We start from the raw sequence: 24,625 nt of genomic DNA, 5'->3' as shown, positions 1-24,625 counted from the left end.
ATGTCTTCAGCATCATCTCTAGATTTCATATGATCAGTTCTCTAAGGAGCTCTGTTAAGAAAATCATGAGGGTTTATTTGACTTGACCAGGGTCAAGAACACAACCAAATCTTGAATGATGAAGAAATTCTTAGAACCAATTAACCACTGACTTATGTTTACTAGGGGGGAAAGTCTCTGTGTGTCTCCAGGGTTCTATAGTGTTAACATGTCAGATAAGACACTGGTTAATTGGGCTGAGTTAATGGTTCATTTTTACCATGGACTTTTAACCATCTTTCTGGCAAAAAGTGATTAAATTATAGGCTGCTGGGGGAAGGGGGAGATATCACTCCCATAGCATTAAGTCTCCCCCAGATAGGTAGAGGAGGAATTCCACTGAGTAACCTTGAAGCCTAACAGGGACTTGCTCTTGATCTGTGTCCACAACAAACAGCAGCTGTTATTGAATATCTTGGAACACATATGGGGTAATACCTTAGCCCTGGGGCCAGGAGTAGAAGCATGTATTGTTTAGTGTTAGTAATGTAGTAGGGATGAAGGATAAGGGACCTTAGCAAAAGTGGAAGCACTATGCTTGCCGAATTCTGGGTGGAATTCTTATAATGTTGACTCCAAGGCATCCTAAAAGACTCATTGATCAGAATTCCATGGCTAAAAAGATGTATATATAAAATACAGCATAAACAGATAAATTGGCTTAAGGTAATTCCTTTGGAATTATTTACTGAGTATTTGTAGGCAGGACTGTTTATAGCTATGGGCTCTAAAAAAAGTTAAAGTTATTATTATTATCTTGAAAAAGATTAGGACATGGAAACTAGCCTTAACTTTGAACAGAAATTTAACTAATAGAACTGAACTTGACTAACAGGTTTTCTGCTCCTGTTTTTTTTTTTCCCCATTTTATCCTAGATAGTGTTCTTGTCACATTTCAGAGGTTAAAATAATTATTGAGGTCTAGCCTGGGAAACTAAACTCAAAGATTGTACTCATTCAGTGAGGAGAGACATTTTCATCGTAAGTGTGAAAAAGAGGTTTGGAATATAACCTGTTTACAGTAGTTATTAAAAAAAAAGTATAGCTGGGTGCTGGTGGCTCACCTCTATAAGCCTAGATACTCAGGAAGCTGACATCTAAGGTCATGGTTCAAAGCCAGCCTGGGCAGGAAACACTATGGGACTCTTATTTCCAATAAACTACTCAAAAAAGCCAGAAGTAGTTCTGTGGCTGAAGTGGTAGAATGCTAGCCTTGAGCAAAAAGAAGCTCAGGGACAGTGTCTAGGCCCAGAGTTTAGGCCAAAGGACTGGCAAAAAAAAATCTCAAAAACATATATATAAGTATAAAATATATTTTTAAATGATATTCATTTGTATATATTATATGAATATATAATATAAATTATAATAATTTAAATATTTATATATGTTAAATACATGGATATATGTACAAAGCATGGAAAAAATAGAGCTTAAAATATTGATGCACCTAGCTAAAGAACATGGAATGCAGGATAACCTTTTTTTTAATGGCATTATTTATTTTCTAGAATGTAAATGAGGTTTTTGGAATTAAACTCAGTCTTTGTGTATGATAAACATGCTTATGGCCAGTGAACCATACTTCCAACCTCACAAATTATACTTACATCTGCAATAAAGCATGAGTCGTTTTAGATTCTGGTATATTTGGGTCATCTCTACCTACGATCTGTTCCTCAGCCTGTATTGGTTCTGTCACAATGACGTAGTGTAGGATTTTGAATGTGATTCTATGAGCTTATGAATTTAGCTTGTCCAAAGACATCAAGTCAACAGAATTAGGCCATATCACACTGTTACTGAGAGTGAAGGGACATTTGTGAAAAACATTGGGACGTAGGCAGTAGGGAAACCAGAGAGAGAACACAGAACACTTGATCTATATGACCTTCCAGGAGAAAGCATTGGTGTCTGGGAGTAGAGGAAGCTAACAGAAGTCTTAACACAAGTGCCTCTCAGCCCCTGAAATCAATGTGGGATCATCTCAGAGCATGCTGGAAAAACACGGGCCATGCAAGGACAAGTTCCAAACCGTGTGGTGGAAAACTGAGAACTGAATGGACGTGTAATGGGTACTGGCATGTTGGAATGTCATGCCATGAGATGAGATCCTCAAGGAAGTGGAAGGACTCTTATGACTCATTCATCCAGCAATTGAGGAGTGGGAGGAAGGAGAGAGAGGCCTCAGGACAAAGGAATGGAAACAATTTGATACATGTTATTAATTATGGTCTCCAAAGAGCCTGGAGTGGCAAGATGAATGATGGCATAGGAGGTGTTACTTAAGATCACTTCCAACACTGCTCACTATGTCTTTCTAAGTAGCATGAATCATCATCTCTGGAACCTTCTTGTTTCTAGGAGGGAGACTGCAACCAGCACTAATAGAAAAGAATATTGAGAAGATTAAGTGTTACATCACCATCATTTTTGCAATTGTTCTTCATGTTCCTGTCACCCCTGGCTTGAAAGATCCCAGAGTAGAAACATTCACTGCTACCTAGTATTTGACATATAGGGAACTGATTTTTACAATGATGTTTTAAAACTTAGGTTATATTCTAAGGAAGGGGCTAATGGCTCACATTCCCCCACACTCTCACAACTTTCATCTTTTCCCAAAACATATGTAGCCAATTTTTGCACAGAAGAAACATTTACTTGGGGGGAGATAGTGGTTTAAGCATTATTATTGTTATGGCTGAGGTTGCCATCATCATTTAAATTTTATCTGTGTCTAAAATGCATTGGAGACCATTTTCTAAGGTATAATAAAACCTTTCATAAAGATGGAAATGTAAGAATAATGCAACAAAAAGGGTAATTAGAAGCTGCAAACTCAAGTGTTTTTATTTCTCTGGCTGGGCATTTTCTTCTTGGTTCATTTCAGATATTTAATAAATATTTTAGAATTAAATATTAAGAATAAGTAGGTTTTAATTTCATATCCGTTGCTTCTCTTGTTGCCTTGAACTATCATATCCATTTGGTCAGATTTTCATTCTTCGCTGCAGTCTGGTTATGGTAGGAGGACAGGTTAGCGAACACATGTATTTATTTAACTTGCAAAACACGTGGCATGCTGAAAATTGGAAATGATGCCAGTCACACCCACACAGTGAAATACTACTATCTGTCTGCAGATAGTAACGTGAGTAACACGAGCCTCCAAAAATACCTAAACACCCCACTGTTGATTCTAATGACCTGTTCACAACCTGCTATTCACAAGGCACCTTGCCAGATCCTATACAAAAAGATAATAGAATATCAAAAGAAAACAGTGGGACATTCTTATAAAAATAATAGTGGTGGCACGCAGCATTAGAGTTTAAGGTAGTCTACCATAGATAATTTAATTGTGCACAGAAATAGTGCAAACTACCTATTGTCAGTATTCCAATTCTAGCACTGAAAAAATTATGTCTGTATCTCAGCTCCTACAAGTGTGAGCCACCAGCAAGCAGAGAGCTAATAGCACAATGGCTCCTCACTGAAATACAAACCACAGCCAACTCACCTTAGTTTGCCAACCTCAAAGAGTGGGTGTATTTATACTCTTGAGCTGGCTTACATGGAAATACAAAAGCAAGCATATCAGCTAAGATGCTCTCATACTCGCCACATCAATGCTGTCTGGTAGCTACTCAGTTCAGATTCTCTAACCCAAATTCTCACTTCCTACATGACCATTACCCTCTTCTTATCCACCTTTCTACAGTAATTCCCAGATAGCCAGGGTCCTACAAAAAACAAAAGGGAAGAGTTTCCTCACTCTCTGGAGAATAGACTCAGATTTCTGTTCTTTGTAGGAATACTAACTGCCCATAATAACTAGTCAATTCATGTTTGAATAGAAAGGAAAGAAGTAGGATGAAGAAAAAGAGTAGGAAAATAGAGGAAATGTAATAAAAATGATAGAGAATATAATAGGAAGAAGAAGAAAAATGAGGTGAGGAAGGAATGAGAGAGAAAGAGAAAAGAAAAAAAAGTTAAAGAGGAAGAAAATAGAGAAGTAGAAGAGGGGACTAGGCCCTGCCCAGGCAAGAGAAAACAAATGTTCCTCATACAAGCTATGGGGCCTGAGTCAAGTCACTCAGCCTTGTGGACCACAGAGAATATGCAGGAGGAAATGAGATCAGATCATAAGACCGAGCTCACTCCACTTGCATACCCCTACTCCCATCCTGGTCCTACAAAATCCAGCCTACATGCAGCCAGGCTCCCCACCCATTTTCAATTCATTTGTTCTAGTCTTCACTTCTTTCAGGCAACTTGTGTCCTGATCAACCGGAAGGAAGGAAGCACGGCTAATTCCTATAGGAACTAAATTTCAGAAAACAGTCATTTAGCTCTTCTGAAAGCCATGTTACTTGTGAACACAACTGTAAGTTCGGAATTCTGTGACACCCACCAGGGAGCTTCAGAGAGGAGAATGCAAAATGAAATATAGATATTTATAATTGAAATATCTTCCCCACCCCCCAGGCATCTCATCTTTACTGTTTTTTTAATGAAAATTCAGTTAACTGAATATTTAATTCTTCCAAGGAAGACTCCTTAGCTGTGGAGGACACCAAGCACACACAGAGGGACTCCAGCAGAAAATGATGCTGCCTCACAGCTAACAATTGTCTTGCCTAAGGTCAGTACAACACAAGGTCTTTGTGGCTGCCCTTCTTTCCGCTGCAAAACAGGTATAAGGTACAGAGTATAACAAACAGCATGCTATGTAAGCTTGCAAACCAAGTGGGTGCTGGATCCAATTTTATACATGTACAGGTATATCAAACAAATTTAATTTCCCCCATTGAAAGTGCTTGCTTTTAATTCTGGGGCCAGCAGTGCAGAACCGTTTTGAAGATTAAATTTGCCATTCTGAGAAAGAAATTGTTGGGAATAGAACTTCTAACATACAAGCAACCAAAAATCAGGTTTTTTCAGCATACCCAGGATAGGTAGGGATATAAAAAAATATGAATTTTAAAGGATGAAGAAATGAGCAATAGACAAGAAACCTCCAAGTATAGGATTACCTTTGCCACTTCACTTTTAGCCAGATAATTACCATTTACTTATTTGCCAGTTCTGGGGCTTGAACTCTGGGCCTGGGCATTATCCTTGGGCATGCTCAAGGGCTAGCGCTCAACCACTTGAGTCACGGCACCATTTCTGGCTTTTTCTGTATATGTGGTACTGGGGAATCAAACCCAGGGCTTCATACATGCTAGTAAGCACTTTACCACTAGGCCATACTCCCAGATAAATTATCTTTCTTATAACCAACATGGGGTTGGCTTTAATTCCCCAGTTATAACAACAGGTACTCTGCTGTGTCGTTCAAGGCACTTGGAGCTTATCATGCATGTGGGCTGAAACTTGGTGGTCCAACTGAACCATAACTACAAGTACACCTAACTAAGGTGTCATTTTAAGTCCAGGCTAGAGGGGTTTAGAGAATAATCATAGCTTGCTTCTCCACAAAGCCTTCCTCGCTTTGTGCTTTCACCAACCATCCCTTGTCCAGGTCAACCTGTGTCCTACTTCTTAGCCCATCTGTTCACTATCTATGGCTTCAGCTGCCACAAGAGGAAGTGTTCCCTTGAGACTAAGTTCAGCAATTCTAGGCAAGTTCCTTTTACTCAATGCATCTTGAGTTTTGTGTGTTTTTAAATGGTAGTCCCAATAATGAAAACCTGACAGGCACAAAGAACCATTTACTAAATAGCCTAGGCCTGGATAGCCTGTATTACATATTCTGTCTTCTGTGCCCTACACCTTAACCAGCGCTATGTATGTGTTCAGAACTTAGGGGGAAAATCATTTTACTGGCTCACTTTCACTGAACCTTTGATTGTTGAAGCACTATGGGCTCACATATGCTAGACAATAACTCTGCCACATCAGTTACATCCCTAGCTCTTTTGGTTTTCACTCTGCCTTTCCACACAGAACATCATCCTGGCCCTATCTTGACAGAGCCTCCTTGACAGAGCCTCCTGTCCTAAGGGTCAGATATTCACATAAAGATATAACCCAGAGACAAGTATGTTTGGATTATCCTCCAGCCTTCCACAGAGATCACTAATACTTGTCTATGGATTCAACCTCACTCACTCCAGAAAGCCACTCCTGCTCATGGTAATACATTAGTCATGAAGCCAGTACATGAGATCTTGCTTAAGCCCTACCCCAGGAACACATACCTCTCCCCTCTTCCTTCATGATATGGTTGGAAAATAATCCTAAAGTTGACATTATGTCTAAGGTCATACTCAGGCTGTGTGGGTACTTGCTAAGAGCCAGGGAAGATACCAAGAGGCTGCTGTCTCACAGACAACACACTGAGGCCCTAAAGATACTGTCTTTTGTTAGTAAGAAGCTACCTATCATTAGAATTACCTTTCTTACTTTCTAAAATACTATTGTATAGAGAGTATCTCAGATGACATTATGAGAACAGAAACTACAGCCAAAGAAAACTGTGTATGAAACATGCACATACAATACCTTTTATTTTTTTAATGAAATCATTGTTAGTTCAAGTAGTATTTTGACAAAAGCAGCACTTTCTGTTCAGCTGATGGCCCTTGAGCATGAACAGATTCTCATGAATAAAGAGGTACTCAGAGCAATATTTATCTGAAACTGGTACTGTTTTTAGAGAGTTGGGTATTTAAAGGAGAAGTACATGTTAACAAGTTAAAAGAGCATTTTAATGGGAACACTTTGTGGGGCTTTTTGTCAGCTAACATTGAGCCCACTCTAATTGGCTTCCATTTGTTATGCTTAGAAAAGGATGTAGTTCTTCTGATGTGTAAAAATATAAAGTCACTTTCCCATTAGTCACTTTACTAGATAGTGACTAAAACACAGAGAAGGCTAAATCCAGGTAAGAAGACAGCCATGGATGATGCCAGCAGATCTGGTCCCTGCTTGTGGCAGACATCTGACATCAGTCTAGGGCATCTTGTGGTCTCTCCTCAATATCATCCCTGCAGTAACCTCCATCCATAGTGTTAAGACACCAGTTTCCCCTGTACTAACAATCCTTTTGTCCCTCTGTAGAAATAGCCGGTATTGACAACAAAGTAGCCAAGAGCAAGAATACGATTCCATGCATAATATAAAATAATGACGAAATAAGTCTGAAAATCATGCTACATGATCCCTATTTTATGAGCAGAAATGGAATACAGGTTGAGCTCCTTGACCCAAAACCCAGAATCTGAAATTCTCTAAAATACAGAAACATTTTGAGCACTAGCATAAAGTAATGGAAAAACTTAACACATCTAACCTCAAATGGAAGGTCACAAACAAAGCACACGCACACTCAAAATAATGTATTAAAATTACCTTCAAGCTATGCCATATAAGATGTATATGAAACATAAATAAATTCCACATTTAGAATTAGATCCCATCCCTATATATATCATTATACATAATATCCCCAAATGTGAAAAGGTTATAGTCTAAAACACTTCTGGTCCAAGGTCAACCTGTAGTAGCTGGAAGATTATTTATTATTAGGAATTAGGCTATAGTGGAGATAAACAAAATGCAGTTCCTACCATATAAATTTTTTGTCTTCCACCAGTGAAATGCCCCTACAGGTCCATCTCTACTAACTTCATCTCATTTATTAGCTGACTATCACTGTAACAAAATACTTGATACAACCCACTTATTAAGAAGAAACACTAGCTAGGCGCGGTGGCTCACACCTGTAAATCCTAGCTACTCCGGAGGCTGAGATCTGAGGATTGAGGTTCAAAGCCAACCAGGGCAGTAAAGTTTGTGAGACTCTTATCTCCAATTAGCCATCAGAAAAGTGGAAGTGGCACAGTGGCTCAAGGGGTAGAGTGGTAGCCTTTAGCTGAAGAGCTCAGGGACAACGCCCAGGCCCAGAGTTCAAGTCCCACAAATGACCAAAAAAAAAGAAGAAACACTAATTTACATACAGTCTCAGAGGTTTAGGTTCATGCTTGCATGGTTCCTTTCCCATTGTCTTTAGGCCTATTATACCATAAAGCACCTGCTCATCTCATGGTAGCCAGGAAGTAAAGACAGAGGGAAAGGATAAACTGGGATTCTGATTTCTCCTAATATCTCCTTCAGAAATCTCACTTTCTTCTGCGTATCCCTAACTCTTAAAAATTCCACTAATGCTCACTAGTGCCATAAGCCAAACCTTCCACTTGGGGGCCTGGTTATCTAGGCATACACGTGGGTCCTAATCAACTGAGACCTTAGCCAGGGCAGGGACTGCATGTGTTTCCTCATTGTTGAGTTTGAGCCTGTCACCAGTTGACATGGTAAATGAATTGAAAGAAATGAATTCTATCCTACCTGAAATCTAGCCTCCGGTTTCCCTCTCCTTTATTTTTACCCTCTTATGCAACTACAAGCAAATCTAGATACCTTCTAGATCCCTTTCATCTTTGACATACTAAAGCCCGAAACTCAGTTCCAGCCACCATGGTTTCCCACCCACCAAACATTGTATTCTTCAGTCTGGTAACACCAATTCTCTGTATTTCTCCATGAATATTATTTTCTTTTTGCCCCCTATGCCTTTTACTCATGCTAATTACTCATGCCAACCACCTTACTTTGGTTCTTCCTTCCAAACTCAATTGAGTCATGACTGTGTTAGAAATCTTTTCCTTTATCCCAGAGTTGGGAAATCTGTGCCTCTTTCTAAAATCTGCCAGTATGCTCATAGTTATAACAATCATGTTCTATCAAATTGTTTGATTTTATAGTTCCTTGAATTGGTTAGGTTTTTTTTGGCATATTACAGTAAATTTTAACTGTAATACATCAGAGCATAGAAACAGATGATTGGGAGAGGTGAGAGGAGGGAAAGTGGGAGAAAAGCATGGGAAAGGGTATCAATGTTCGAGAAGTAATGTACCTACTACCTGATAAATGTAATTGTAACCCCTCTAAACATCACCCCGACAACAAAATTTTAATTTTTTTAAAAAAAGCAATGATGGTTTCACTTGAAGTTTGATTTAAAGGGTCACTGTTCACTAGGACTTTGTTTTTCTGTGATTCTCTTGGACCTGTCTTCTTGGCTGACTTGGTTTAATCCTTTATGGTGGGTTTTCTCATTGATATTCTCTGGGGGAAGGAAAGATTTCTCTTCCCCTTACCAACACATAAAAGCGCTGACCTGCCTGAGATAGGATCAGCAAAAGATTGGCACCCTTGTCCAAACTAGTCAGTAATGCAACAGATGACAATGAGATTCTTGGCTGAGACTTTGGGGCTGGAAAGTTGAGGTCCCTTTGTGATGAGGAAAATAAGAAATCAATCCTTTGGAGGCCTCCATAATGTCTACTATGCTTTTCAATGAGAGTTGGTCATGTTTCCCCTGCCATATTCACCTTTGTGTTTTCAACATGAAGGCTGGTGCTAGATTCCTACATATGAGGTGATCAACACACATTTACTTAGTTGAGAAGAGCTGAGCCTGCTTGGGACTGAACAACACACATCTTCTACTTTAGCTCTGAGGTTTACCCTGCAACAACCTCTTATCCTTCCACTAAATGAATTTTCTGCCTGATGGGAATTCTTGTTCCCTTATATTAGGTTACCTTCTGTTAATTCAATTCACCAAAAAACTCACCCACTCCTCCTCACCCCAATCACAGAAAGATCTGCCTTAAAGATTGCAGCTGTAAGATTCTGTGATAAATGTAAGAACATATCACCAAAAATGATGGAAATATCAAAGGAGATAGCTTTACCAATCTGTCTGTTTTTTCTTATAAAATATTCCCTCAAGGCATGTGCTATATGTCTCTGTATTATTCCTCTAAATGAAAGAATATAACACAGTAGAAAGACACCAGACTGTGCAAAGAGGTCCCGGTCACATGCTGATTACCATCACGTCTTAACTCTTTGAAAGATCAAGCAAGTGACTGAGTCCCTGTAAGTTCAGCACCCTCTTTCCACTTAGTAGGATTATAAGAAGAGTTAAGTAGGATGAGCTCTGTGGTGATGCTGGGATAGTTCAAAGCCAACTGAGGCCACTGCCTCTCCTTACAGTATTCAGTGTGCATTGTTAGTGTGTCTGATGTTTTTGGACCCTTAATTCCAGTCATCCTATGATCCAGGCTGCTAAACACACTGTTATTGGAGAAACTTTTCTAGAAGCTGATTTGACCTCACAGTGTTTAATCATTAGAACCTGGGGCTCCTTAACAATCTTTGATATCTTGTCTAGGGGACTTTTGGGGACCTATTTGGCAGCCTATTTGCCTGCCCTGCTTTTGTTTGTCTGGTGAAAAAGGAAATACAATTTTCTGGCTGTGGTCACTCTGAGACCTGGGTAGAATGGATGTGAAAGTCAGAATAACCATGGATTCTAAAGTGCCTTAAGTATTCTCAGGGCTCCTCTAAGCTTCTGATATAAAAAGTCAGCCTCATATACTGTTTCCAAAAATAAACCTCCTGAAAATGTGTGGCCAGGAAGAGAAACTGTTTGTTGACCTTAGCCCTTTCTGATTCCTCACTGGGCATCCATGTTTATAAAAGTCCTATACAGTTAAAGGGCTATTTTCTGGTTATCCTTTCAGACTGCTCAGTCTCCTTGTGGTTCCTCTCTATATATATTTTCTTTTTTTTTCTATATATTTTCTTTTCTCCTCTTTTCTGCTTGTAGGTCAGCTTTCCTTTTGTACACAGGCATTGTAATGTACAGGGCATTGTAATTGTCAGTGTTCATAGTTTTTACTACAAGTCACTTCCTAGATTATATACTCATAAAAAACATTATTTTTAAAATTTTTATTGTAATGTATAGAGGGGTTACAGTTATATTCACCAGATAGTAGATGCATTACTTCTCACACATTGATACCCCTTTCTCATGTTTTTGTCCCATTTCCTTCCTCCAGCCTCCAGTCATCTTGTTTTACCACCTTCCCTTTTCTATTTCAAATAAACATATATACAATATACCAGGTAACCAAGTCAGATACTGTAACAATATGAGATTAATCAAAGGTCAACAAAAGAGAAGAGAAATAACATAGTACATTAAGAACAACAATCACACAATACAAAGCTCTTGTTTCCATATCCTGGAGATCCTTTCATTTATCCTCATCCTATATGGCCTTATGTATCTAGGTTTTGTGCTATTAAAAAAAAACTTTATTAAGCAAAGATAGTTTCTCCTTCAAAAGAATTCTCATCTCAGTTACTGAGAATTATTTTATTCAGGCCTGTGATTCTAACTACTTACGAGGCAGAAATCAGAAGATCACAGTTCAAGGCTAGCCTGGTCAGAAATGTCCAGGAGACCTCTAAAAATACCACTTACTACAAAAGCAGTGGTTTTGAGATATTACTTAAGGAAGGTAAGTATTTAAATTGCTCCTTGACCATGGATTCCTAGCAAGGTGAAAAGCCCTGATGGCTCCTAGAGAAAATGCTAGTTAGCCATGCACTCTGGAGCTTAAGACCATTTCCTTCCCAGTGTGCATTTTCTGCCTATGCAAAATTCCTTATTGGAGTAAATATGAACAAAAAGAAAACGCACTATATTGTTTTCAGTTTTATTTTATGAGCATAATAACCACAGACCTTAAGTTATCCTGTTTACAGACACAAACCTTCAAAACTCACCCTCATCGGGGGGAGGGAGGGAGGGAAATGGGGACCATGACATGAGAAAGGGTCTCAATATTTGTGGAGTATGTCCCTTCTATCTGGTGAATGTAATGTAACCCTTCTATTAAGTACAATAAAATATATGAAAAAAAGATTACAAACTTATCATTACATGTGTTGAATAAGTTCAGAGAGTTCATGTACATTGATAAAATTTATGTACTAGAAATGTGTTAGATTTTAGGTGTTCTTTCCATGTATATTAACTCAAATGGAAGGTGATGAATATGCCAAACTGTGTGTATACAGATATATGGACATATATCTCTGTAGTCGTCATTATTATATAATATATAATATAATCAGAACATATAATGAAGCATTTATAGCATAGATACAACAATACATTAAATAAAAAGACAAAAAAGCCTGATGTGAATATTATAACTTTACCAAAAGAGCAAGCTTGAAAATAAGAAAGCTATGAGAAAAATCATATTTCTAAAAAATTAAACATTTTTTAAAAAATGAAAAAAACACCCTCATGCTTATTTGTACAGATCCCAAAGCAGGAAAATATGGTCCATCTTTCAGATTTTATTTTTTAATTTTTTTTCATATATGTGCTGGGCGTGGGGCTTTTGCACTCAAGACTAGTACTTTACCAGTTGAGCCACAGCTCCATTCCCAGCTTTTTCTGAGTACTTTATTGGACTCTCACAGACTTTCCCTCATAGCTAGGATCACAGACATGAACCACTGGCACCCAAAATCATTGGGATTTTCAAATTTTTATTTCCTTCATACCAAAAGAATTCACATTTATTGTAGAAAGTCTAGAGCATACAGATAAGCAAGAGGAGATAGTAAGCCATATACTGCACTGCAGCCATGAGTACCTAATATTTAGTTGCAAAAATGTTTGTTATTGCCAATGTGTACACATACCTGCATATGTACTTTTAAACCAAATGGAATCACACCAAGTATGCAGGCTTGCTTTTACTCAATTCTTGGCACATACGTGCCAACCCTTTCAAAGGATTCCTATTAATTTTGGCTCTTTTAAAAAAAATTCACATTTTATTTCCATTACCCACTGCCTCCTCAAAACTGCCCATTCATTTGTATAGTGTTGATATATACTATTATTTTGAGTATGGATGTATTTGTAATCCATTCAAGTGATATTATGCTAAGGACTTCATAGATTTTATTTTCATTTGGCAGTACTAGGTTTTGGAACTCAGAGCCTTACGCTTCCTACGCAGGTACTCTACTGCAGTATGAGATGAGAAGCATGCACTACTGTGCCTAGCATCTTCCATTAAGCTGGGACTTCATGGGTTTTTCTGTCCAGGTTGGCATGGAACGTGATCCTCTCAGTATCAGCCTCTTACACAGCTAAGATGGCAGGTGCATGGCACCATACCCAACTATTATTGAGAAGGTGTTAGGGGTGTCTCATATTATGCTGTCCTCAAACTATACTCCCTCCTATCTCAGCCTCTCTAGTAACTAAGATTACAGGTATGAGTCACCAGCACCCAGCATGTAATTTCTTTCTTTTTAATCCAACATTGCTTTGAAACCTATTTATGTTGCTCTGTGTACCTCTAGTCCCTGGGACTAGTAGCTTCTCAGCATTTCATGATACATTACTGAGCTACTACTTTAGTCAGGCACACTTAAAGCGCTGTATACAAATAACTGGATTTTCTCTAGCCCTCAGGTGGAAGACATCGTTAGGTTATATAGCACCTTTTGCCTAAATTCACTGCAAACTACTAGACTACACACAGATTAGTGAGCCATTGTCTGTCTGTTTCCTCCAGAGTTCCTGATGTTTTCCACGTCTAGTTTTTTGTTTTTGTTTTTGCCAGTCCTGGACTTCAGCTCAGGGCCTGAGCATTGGCCTTGGACTTTCTCAAGGCTAGAACTCTACCACTTGAGCCTCAGCACCACTTCTAGCTTTTTTCTATGTATGTGGTACCGAGGAATCGAACCCGGATCTTCAACGCATGCAAGGCAAGCACTCTACCACTAGGCCAATCTCCTGGCCCCACATGTCTAATTTTGATACATACAAAGTGGTATCTGATTTTTTTAATGGTACAATTTCTGGTAATCAGGAAGACTGCTTTTAACCTATACTTTTCAACCAGTTGGATTTTCCCATTCTAAGATTACCCTATTCTAACCTTTCGATTTTAACTTAGAGACATTTCTGGATTTGTTTTGTCTGTAACCAGGACTCAAACTTACACTCTGATGATTACTTTTCTTTATTGCCCAGCACTGTTCCACCTGAGCCATGCCTCCAAGCCAGGAATAGACATTTCTTACTTTTACTTTTGTCTGTTTTTGTCATAGGTTAGAGGTAATATCTACTTTGAAATTTTCAAAATCATCTATATTTTTCACCATCTTTTGTCTTTGTTTCAACTCTAGTGTCTTTTGACAAAAATAAATTCTTAATCTTTCTGTTGTACAAACAGTGTATTTACATTTGTCACACATACCTGTCAAGTATATTGTTTTATATACTGAAGAAGGTATTAGTTAAATATACATAGGTGTAGAATTTCATGTAACAAATAATGCTTATCTTAGCTGGAAAAATTTAAATATTATTTCCAGAATATTTCTGTTCATATGAATCATCTTTTTGATCTCTATGAAAAGTATGTCATGGTGGGCAAGGAATGTGGTTTAGTGGTAGAGTGCCTGCCTAGCATGCATGAAGCCTTGGGTTTGATTCCTCAGAACCACATAAGTAGAAAAAAACTGGAAGTGGTGCTGTGGCTCAAGTAATAGAGTGCTTCATTCGAGCAGAGACGAGTTCAGAGGCAGAGCCCAGGCCCCGAGTTCAAGCCACTGGAATGGCGAAGAAGAAGAAGAAGAAGAAGAAGAAGAAGAAGAAGAAGAAGAAGAAGAAGAAGAAGGAGGAGGAGGAGGAGGAGGAGGAGGAGGAGGAGGAGGAGGAGGAGGAGGAGGAGGAGGAGGAGGAGGAGGAGGAGGAGGAGGGGGAGGAGGAGAAGAAGGAGGAGAAGGAGAAGAGAGGGTAATTTGGCAATTCTTCACATTTCATGGATGGGGAAATTGAATTGGTGCCAAGTTCACATAGCCAATCCAGGATCAAGAGTCAAGTCTTTTACTCCTAAAGTCACCATTATCCCTAATCGGCTTATCAAGAATCAAGATGTTTCTAACAAATGTCAGCACCTTGAACATTTCCATGAGAGGCCAGGAGCCAGTGGTTCACTCTGTAATCCTAGCTACTCAACAAACTGAGATTTGGGGATTGCAGTTCTAAGCCAGTCCAGGTAGGAAAGTCCATGAGACTCTTATCTCCAATTAACCACCAAAAGCCAGAAGTGGGGCCAAGGCTTAGGTGGTAGATCACTAGCCTTGAGCAAAACAAGCTTAGCAACAATACTCAGGCCCCGAGTTCAAGCTCCATATGGGCTATTAAAAAAATCTCCATGAGAACAGTGTTCACCACCTGCTATTGTTTGGATACTGGATAACCCAAGAAGGCCATAATGCTTTAAAGCATAAACCTGGGGGCAACGCTGTCAGGGGGAACTATGGACTTTAGGAGATCTCTAGATCACCAGCAACACAAAGGGAACACTGAAACTAGGACTTCATTTTTTCTCTGTTTCTTCCAAGGCATTCGGAAGTACCTTGTACTCCCTACCCTACCATCCAGACCAAAGGAAGGTGTCTGCCCAATTGTCAACTGGAACTTCCCAAACTGAACTAAAATAGACTTTACAAGTGTATTATCTCAGGTAGTTTGTTATAGTAGTAGAAAGCTAGCATACCACTGGAAAGATGCTCATACTAGCATAACGTTCCAAGCAGTGAGCACATTAAGACTACTGACAGGTGAGCTTTTCAGAAAATAAAAAATAAAAGAAGTAAGTATACAGAAGCCCACAGGTTGAGTGTGGTAAGGAATATCATCTCTGAGAACATTACTGTGAGAAATTTAGGTTTTCTTCATGAATTCTATTCTGATATGGTGAGCACACATGCTTTTTTTTTCTGGTTGTCAAGGGAAGCCATCCTTTAAACTTGACCTCAGAATGTTGGCATGGAATGAGCCTTTGGGCCAAGACCAGCATATGAAGAATGTGAAGTACGAAAAGCACTTTAATCACTCCCACATCAGAAAATGTCCTCCCAGAAAATGAGTAGGTAGTTAGTTTTGACCTCAAGCACAGACCCATGAAAAGACAGATGCAAGAGAAATATTAGACTCTGGCCCCTAAAATCAATGAATGCTATCCCAGAGATGAGACTAATGAGATGAGGAGTGAGGTGATTGTTTGTAGGGGAAGGAAACGCGGAGTTCTGAGCCCCCACTGGCACAGGAGAAGTGATTGAATAATGGGGTGATGGAAGATTCATTCTTCGGTGTAATGTTAATTACATTACAAAATGCTGTCAGCATTTGGTGAACAAGAAGGAAAAGCTCAGTCAACTGATAGTTAGTCTGGGCTTTTTAATCATGCCAAGTTCTTCAGCACTACAGGCATCTGCAGGTTAAGTGAATATTCTCTGACAGAGCATGTCTTTTTTATTAAAAAAAAAAGATTCCTTTTGCATAATCCAATTGAGTAAGGATATAGTCGGCACTTTAAGAAGAAACAGTATCTCAGATATTTGCCAAATGAGCTGAACAGACTATAATAACAGCAATAATTATAGCTTCCATTTACTGACTGCATACTGTGTGTGCCAAGCATTGTGTTTAACAAGCACTATTTCCTTTACTCTGGAAGATTAAAAAAAACCCTAGGGCATAAGTACTATTCTCATCTCCATTTCAAAGAAGAAATTGAGGCATAGAAGAAAGAATAAATTGTTCAAAGTTACAAACCAGTATCTAGCAACGCTGAAATGCAAATCTAGAACTATATAACAAACACGAAGTTTTTAGTTTGTTTGTTTGTTGCTAGTCAGGACCTGGGCACTGTCCAGAAAACACTGGGCTTTCTCAAGTCTAGTGCTCTACCATTTGAGCCACAGTACCATTTTCAACTGTTTTTGTGTATGTGTCACTGAGGAATTGAACCCAGAGCTTCACGCATGGTAGGCAAGCACTCTACTGTTAGACTATGCTCCTGGTCCAAGATGAAGTTTTATATTCTCTAAAATTTGTATATGAATTCATTGCTGCTGTATAACAAATTAGTCCAACATTTAAACACTTAAAATATTATAACTTGTGGTTTCCAAAGGTCACAAATCTAGGAGTAGTTTATGTGGCTTTTTCTGGCTCATGGTCTTTTGTTAAAGATTCTGTCAAGATATCAACCACGGCTGTATTCATGTGAAGACCTAACCAAAGTAAGTTCTTCCTTCATTGATCACTCTCACAGATGTTGAGAAGAGGCCTTAGTTATTCACCTGGGCCTCTCTAGGAATCTGCCTGAGTTTCAGCTGTAAATAAAAATAAGAGTTTTTATAAAAATCCAATGAGACAATAGTGCCATACACATTTGAACAATGAATGTTTATTATATGCACTTATCACTATCTTGCACAGGATAATCAGCAATAGGGAGATACCACTGATTTCTGTAAAAGGAGTCATCAACTCATGACTGGTCTATGTCCAGAGAAAGCACAGACTTTATGAAGGTGACACTTCATCCAAGACTTTTAAGATAAAGATGAGAAAATCTGGTTTCTGCACACAGTGCACATGAAGCATTTCATAGCCAATGGTTTGCCTGGGCATTCTATTTCTTTTATGTTGGGTAGAACAACAAAGGCATTCTTGCTTACAGAGACCTTCTGGCTGCTTAGAGAGTAAGCACCCAAACTCTTTGATATTCCGGCTCCACCTGCTGAGATCCAAACCCAGGAAGGGAGTAACAGATGATCTGAGTAGAAAATGAGTCCAGGGCTTAGCCTAGGAAAGCAAAACATGGCAGAAACTCTTTGATATAAGACAGGCCCATCTGTGCTCATATTTGTCATGATGAACTGGAACAAGGTGCTGAGATCTGTAGGACATAGTGTGGATGGGAAGCATGTAAAGAGTATCTGTAACAGAAGAGATGCTCCAGAGAGATGCTCAGTAGATAGATGTGTCCTGGTAGTTTTGTTATGTTGTCACCACTCCAATTTTATCTTATCTGGCTGGTTTTTCTTTGCCAGTCAGGGCCTGAGCACTGTCCTTGGCCTTTCTCAAGGCTATAGCTCTACCACTTGAGCCACAGCAGCATTTCCAGCTTTTTTTTTTCCCCTTTGGTACAAAGGAATCAAACCCAGGTCTTCATGCATGCACTCTACCACTAGGCCAAACTCCCTGCCCTATCTGGCTGTTTTGATATTTAAGATGTACAATTATTTTTTCAGAATACTTATTATTTATTAGATTATGGATTCTATAAGTTGAGAACCTATCTATCTAATTAACTATTGTATTTCTAATACTTATTTCAGAGAATGCCCAGAAAGTAGTACCAGAATGAATTATATCTAATTGAAAATATGGTATGTAGTAGATAATCTATGACTGAAAGTTACAATAATCACCACCAATATCACCATCGCCATCATCAGATTCATCATCACCAAGATATAAGAATACCTTGGTATGATAATTTAATGATATTTTTAGTCTATGACCATGAGGTAAAATTTCCTTCTCCACTTCTGGTCACTTTAGTTCACAAAAGAATCAACTGCTTTTCCCATTCTAACATAATAATTGTTTAACCATATTAGTATAATGGTAGGCTTTAAGGGGAAAATGAATTTTATATTTATAAAACCCCAACATACCCCACCAGGCAGCTCACTCTCAAATCTTTTTTTTTCATATATTTTTTATTGTAATTAATGGAAGGGTTACATTACATTCACCAGATAGAAGGTGCATTACTTCACGTTGATACCCTTTCTCATGTCTTGGTCCCCATTTCCCTCTCTCCACCCAGCCCCTCATCTTGTTTTCCTTCCTTCCCTATCTGACAAATAATCAAATATGCATATATACAATATATCAGATAACCAGGTAAAATACTGTAACAATATGTCACTTTCAAATCTTTTGGAGTCACAGTCCTCTGATAATAAATTCTACCTCCACTATTTACTAAGTGACTTTGAGTGTGTTACTAAATCTCTCCAGTAATTCATGGCTCATCTTTTTTTCAAGTTTAAATAATATCTTTTTTCATATATTTTTTATTGTAATTAACAGAAGGGTTACATTATATTCACCAGATAGAAGGTGCATTCATTCACATACATTGATACCCTTTCTCATGTCTTGGTCCCCATTTCCCTCCCCCCACCCCCACCCCTCATCTTGTTTTCTCCCCTTCCCTATCCAATTTCAAATAACTAAATACAAATATATCCAATATATCAGATAACAAAGTTCATGGCTCATTTCTATAATAAAGAAACAAATATCAACCAAATGCCTAGAGAGCTATTGTAAGAAATAACTGGAAGCCTCTTTTCCAACTTTCTTTCTTGTGGCCTTTCCATAGTGGAGGCCAATTAATATTTGTAGGATGAATGTGTGAGTAAATGAAGAATGGTTTTTTTTTTTACATCTCCAACTTCATTGCTTTTATTATCATGTGAGACAGCAGCGCAGGAAGAGAATTTTCTGAATTCCAGGGAACTCTGACTGAGCGGTAGAGGCTCTAGGATCCAGTAGGACTTTGACAAATCATATGGTATGCTTCAGTCTGGGGGATTCAACATTAAAACAAGAGGAAATTATGACTTACAACAAAATAAATGTATTTACTGTATCTAAACTGCACACTTAAAATAGCAAATATACTGAACTTTGTGTCATACATGTTTTACCAAAATAAAGCAGAAAATCCTGACTGATCAGGTAGCGAGTTAGGCTTTCTGATCTGGAATGCTAAAGTTTAAGACCATTAGCATTTGTGATGTCTTGCATGTGTCAAACACCACTAAAATGTCAGACATAGAATTTCTTGAACCCTTCTTGATGGTCCTGTGATTCAGGTATCACCACTATTCCATTTTACAGATGAGGAAACAAATGCTTAATGCAGGATTTCTAGAACTTTCATTTGAGTCCATGTGTCTGATTAGTGAGCTCATGTGCTTTACTGTTTAGTTTTCTAATCCCCCTGCAAAAAAAAATTTGAGATATCAAAGTATAAATGCAAACAGCTCAGATTCTTGCCATGGTGATTTTTTTGTAGACAGGGTGGTAATTGAGATCCATTGAAGTTTGAGAAAGGCCTTGTCTTCTTACCTGTGTTCTTTTATCTTTTTTTCTTTCTTTTTTTTTTTTGCACTCAGGGCTAAGGGCTCTTTACTGGCATGGGAGGAAGGGGTGCCTTAGCCTTCAAAAAAAAATAAAGACAGCAGAAGAAAACTGCTCTCGTTGGCTCAATACTAATAGACTTTCTTCTGTCTCTGAGTTTCCTGGATCTACGTTGCTTCCATCACCTCCTCCTCTAGTGTCTTTAGACGAGGAATGTGCATCTTCTAGTGTGTCTTTGGGGCCACCGATCCAGGTTTGGGGGGCAATGCCATCAGATCTGGGAATGTCAGGTCTGAGGATAATTCTTCCTGATCTTGTAGAGACTCAAACTCGCTCTCTTGCCTCAGTGAATCTCCACTCAGTCTCAGTCAGTTTCCTGTCCACAGGCTCTACTAGCTTGAGTTCATGATGGAGCAATAGTGCTTCCACTGGAGAATCATGGTTCCTGGGTGAACCGGAGTCTTACCAATGTAGCGATAATGTGTGTTTAGTCTCTCTAGTTTTGCTGCCAGATAACTTGAGTCACTCTGCCCTGATTCCCAGCATCCTTGTCTTTTCGGATCTCAACTGTCTCCCCACAGAACAGGTGCCAGTCCTCCGCAGCTATGGGTTCCACAAGCACTGGACACCTCCACGGAGTGTTCTTCTTGTCTGGGATGGGTCATCCCAGACAGAGAGTCAAGAGGTGGAAGACAAATATATCTCTTTCAAAGGCATACCTCTGTTGACCTACTTCCTCCCAGCAGGCCTGACCTCCTAAAAGCCCTTTGTCTATGAACTCATATTGATGACTCTATTAATAAAGTCACCACACTCATGAGCCAATGATCTCTCAATGATGCCACCAATTGGGGAACATCATACCCAAACCACAATGCACAGCTGACAAATGTAGAGCCATTGGGTTTATCTTGTACCTTTGCACTTTGGTCTTCACAGGAGCTGATGAATTATATCTCAGCCTTCCACAGCCTGCCTACTTTGGTGGTTCTTCATGCACTGTGATTTCTGGCTATATTGTTTTTTGTGTAAATGCATCAGAGTGAAAGGTTACAGTCTCCTAAAACATGCCTTTCCATCATCAGGGCCAGTTTTGATAGTAAAATAAACTTCCATTCAGTTCTCATATCAAACTTCTTATAGAAGGTAGATTTTTTTTGTGCCTTTTAAAAGCACAAGCTACAATTGCTTTTCAATGATCATTCCTATAGCAATGCAGACAACTCCCAGCCAGCCTTGACTAGGTTTTCCCCATAATTGTGTCTGTAATAATCCACCATTTTATATTTATTTCATCAATTTCAACAGTTCACAAGAACACCTATAATCTTAGATCCCGTAATCAACTGTTACAGAATTACCCTGTCCTAAATTTAGGCCTTCAGCTCAGTAATTTAGCTAGAGAGCTCCACTGTTGAATGCCACTCTTGCACAGATAAGGGAAAGTGCTACTATTTGGGCTATATTTAATACTTATTATTTAGTGAGTCGAACTGGCTACCACAGAGTTTAATAACGCAGGGTGTAATTGTTTTAATGATATGAAAGACGTGTGACGGCTGACTGGTCTTTGCTAGGGTTTGCTCATATTGCTGTTCAGTAGGTCCTTTTGCTTCAATATTTTAATAAAACAAGGAAATTTGTGAAGGCATCAGTTCTAAGGATAAAGTAGTCACCAGATAGAGCTGTTCATAGCTGCTAACCTTCACTAAGGACTTAGTAAATGGTTGATGTTGTACTGTTTAATTGCACAACCACCCTGGCAGGCAGGTACAATCCCTGCCCATTTATAGTAGCTTAAAGAGATTAGTTCACAGTCTATGGAGGAGTAGCCTGCCCACAGTTACACATGTACAGCTGCTATTGCCTTGTCTTCCAAGCTCAGGCACCAACATGGGATAGATAGGTAGAAAATTCACCATGAAACACCTCGTAGGAAAGTGAAGAAGTTGTTCCTGCTGGCTGTTTGTTTACCTGTTTCCCAGGTGACTGTGGTGACACTAAGTGCTAGTCAGGTCTTTTCCTTGTTTCTGTGCATCCCCATCTACTCTTCAAACATGACCACAACAAGTGAGAACAAGATGCATTTTGCTGTGAAGTGGAAAGAATTTTACAATGCTCCCTCAATTGCCACTACTAAGATGTCTTTTCCTCCATAGAAAGATTCATAGCTGATTACCTGATGAAGATGTATTCTTCCTTTGAAATGTTTTAACACTGCTGACACCAGTGTACATGTTTGAAAAATGAATGGAACATATAATCAAATGTATTTAAGGAGCATATAATATACATGTTAATTCTTAATGGACTGAACACGACATCTTACTGACCCTAAATCTGAGATTTGTACATTACAGACAATTGGAGCAGATTTTAAGATAAGTGGTGATTGAATTGACAACTTATTTAAAGAATACCCTTCTGATTACCAGGAAATGTGGTAAGATTCTAACACATAAGCATATTTATCAAAACTTGGAATTCAGCAGTCAAACAGAGCATATTGAAGATTCTTCTGTAAGAAAGCATGAACTAAAAAAAAATTCTGAGAAATAAGAAAGAAATGGTTATGTCCGCTGAGAAAAATATCCATTTTTTACTCTTATTTTATAGCTCTAATTTGATTTGGTGTTAACTTGTTCTGAAAACCTGAACCAAAACTTACATTCATTAGGTGCAATATCATTTTGCTTGCTGATTCAATCAGTATGTCTTTGGGGGAGCATGATAAGAGGGGTATCATTGATCAAGATACACTGTATTAATGAACAGGTTTGTTAAATGATAACTCCTTTGTACAACAACTTAAAGATCATAAAAATATATTTTGAAAAAATAAAATAATTAAATATCTCTCTAGTGCTGGATTAGGAACTGGGAGCCCAGGATATGGCAGTGAGCCAGATATAGTACTTGCCATCAGGGGACATTTCACTGGAGAGACAAGTTAGGAACACAAAACCCAATCGATGTGTGTAATTTCAGATGATCATAAATGTTATGACAGATATAAAAGTTGGGAGGTAGACAAGTCCTCTTTAGGGACAAGAAGAGCCAGGGAAGGCCTTTGAAAAGTCTGGGATTCCAGCAGAGACTAATGAGTGGGAAAGGATCTATTTACTCTTTCAGGTACCAATTCCTCCCTCAAAACCCTGGGGAAACATCAGTTCCAACCTAAAGAAAAATAAGTCTCTTCTACCACCTCCCTGCGGTTTGTTTTCCCAGTTCTCTGTGGAAAACAACTCTCTAATTAAGATCTCAGTCCATCTTTTCTTTAACACTGTTAGGAAAGTGAAGCCAAGGTGTTTTACTTGTTCTGAAGGAAAGCCAAAAGGGAGCGGCCAGACTGTGGGACGCTGTTCCCCCAGCAACCAGCTTGTAGGCTGTGAATGTGAAGGCTCCTGTTGATGGGAGACCGACCCATCCTTTGGATTGTTCATAGAAAATGTCTAAATGTCTGCTACGCCAAGGCTCATCATCAATGCCTGTCATAGAGGATCGCAGTACTATAGTCTCAACCCAAGGCAGTGACAGTATCTAGAAATATAATTTCCATAGGAGAAGGTGTTCTAGACAGTAAACTGACTGTCTTAACAGTGGGTCTCCAAACCCTATGGGTGATTTACCAAACAGTTGAAATAAGGAACAAGACAAACCAAATTCCTCTTCGTTTGAGAGGAACAACTAATATCTCCTGGGAATAAGAAAAAGAATAGATTCATTCCTCTGTGCTCTTCCATGGGTCCAGCTAAGCAACAGTGAACAGCAGTGCCACATTCTCTGATCACTTTCTCTGAGCTGTTATTAAAGCTAACAAGATACTGCTCAGATTCTTCCTGGCAGTGTTTCAGTATTATCTGCTTAAACTGGAATTGGGCTGATATTCTTCTTTTCTGTTAATATGCCAAAGCTGGCAAACCCATCATGAAAATCTTCTAGTCCATGGCTGGCTTCCAGCAGTCTGGGGACACTCTGGGAAGGCAGCATACTCTGCTGGCTTTCTGATACTATGGCTCGGGTGAGGGATTACCAAGTCAAACTTCTTTTCTCTCTCTCTGCCTCCCTTTTTCACACAGAAGGAGTTACGTTGATGAGGTTGGAGCATCTTTTCCTAATGACCTAGTGTTAAGGACATAAGAATGATTTCCCTTTGCTGATTGTTAAGAACCCTCCAGCAAGACTCCTTACTGCTTCCCGACTCTCTCTTTTGGCCTTGCTATACCCCCAATGCACTTGTTAAACTTCCTTGAACACCCCAACACTCATGTTCTCTTTTGCTGAGCCCTCTCATGATAGCACCCAACTCCTTTCCCTCCTGAAGAATTCCAGCTTACTCTCTAGGTCTCACCTTGGGGAAAAATGTCCTCTCCCAAAGATGGTTTGGCTGCCTCTGTTGCCTGCCATTGTGAGGAGCCTGAGCTTATCCCATCTCATTATAGCCTTGACTGAAGTGAATTGCCTCCCTGATATAACTGCACCATGAGCCAAAGCAAAACCTGTCTTCTCTTCCTTACATATAAGGGTGTAATAGAACAAACAATATTTTTTTGCTAATCCTGTGGCTAGAACTCAGGGCCTGGGTACTGTCCTTGGGCTTTCTCAAGGATAGTGCTCTACCACTTTAGCCACAGCACCACTTCCAGCTTTTTCTGT

The 24,625-nt window shown here is 39.0% G+C and overlaps 1 protein-coding gene and 1 pseudogene across 1 annotated transcript in view; one reads left to right on the top strand and one right to left on the bottom strand.

The window, feature by feature from the left end:
• Samd12 (sterile alpha motif domain containing 12) overlaps window positions 1-24,625 on the top strand; it is a 378,226-nt gene that overhangs the window by 313,943 nt on the left and 39,658 nt on the right. The gene's annotated exons all lie outside the window — the stretch shown is intronic.
• On the bottom strand, window positions 20,101-23,464 carry LOC150059171 (large ribosomal subunit protein uL24m pseudogene; annotated as a pseudogene).

Source organism: Megascapheus bottae, chromosome 9, assembly GCF_031878675.1.
Source record: "Megascapheus bottae isolate mThoBot1 chromosome 9, mThoBot2.hap1, whole genome shotgun sequence".
NCBI lineage: Eukaryota > Metazoa > Chordata > Mammalia > Rodentia > Geomyidae > Megascapheus > Megascapheus bottae.
This window is presented reverse-complemented; position numbering and strand designations above follow the sequence as displayed.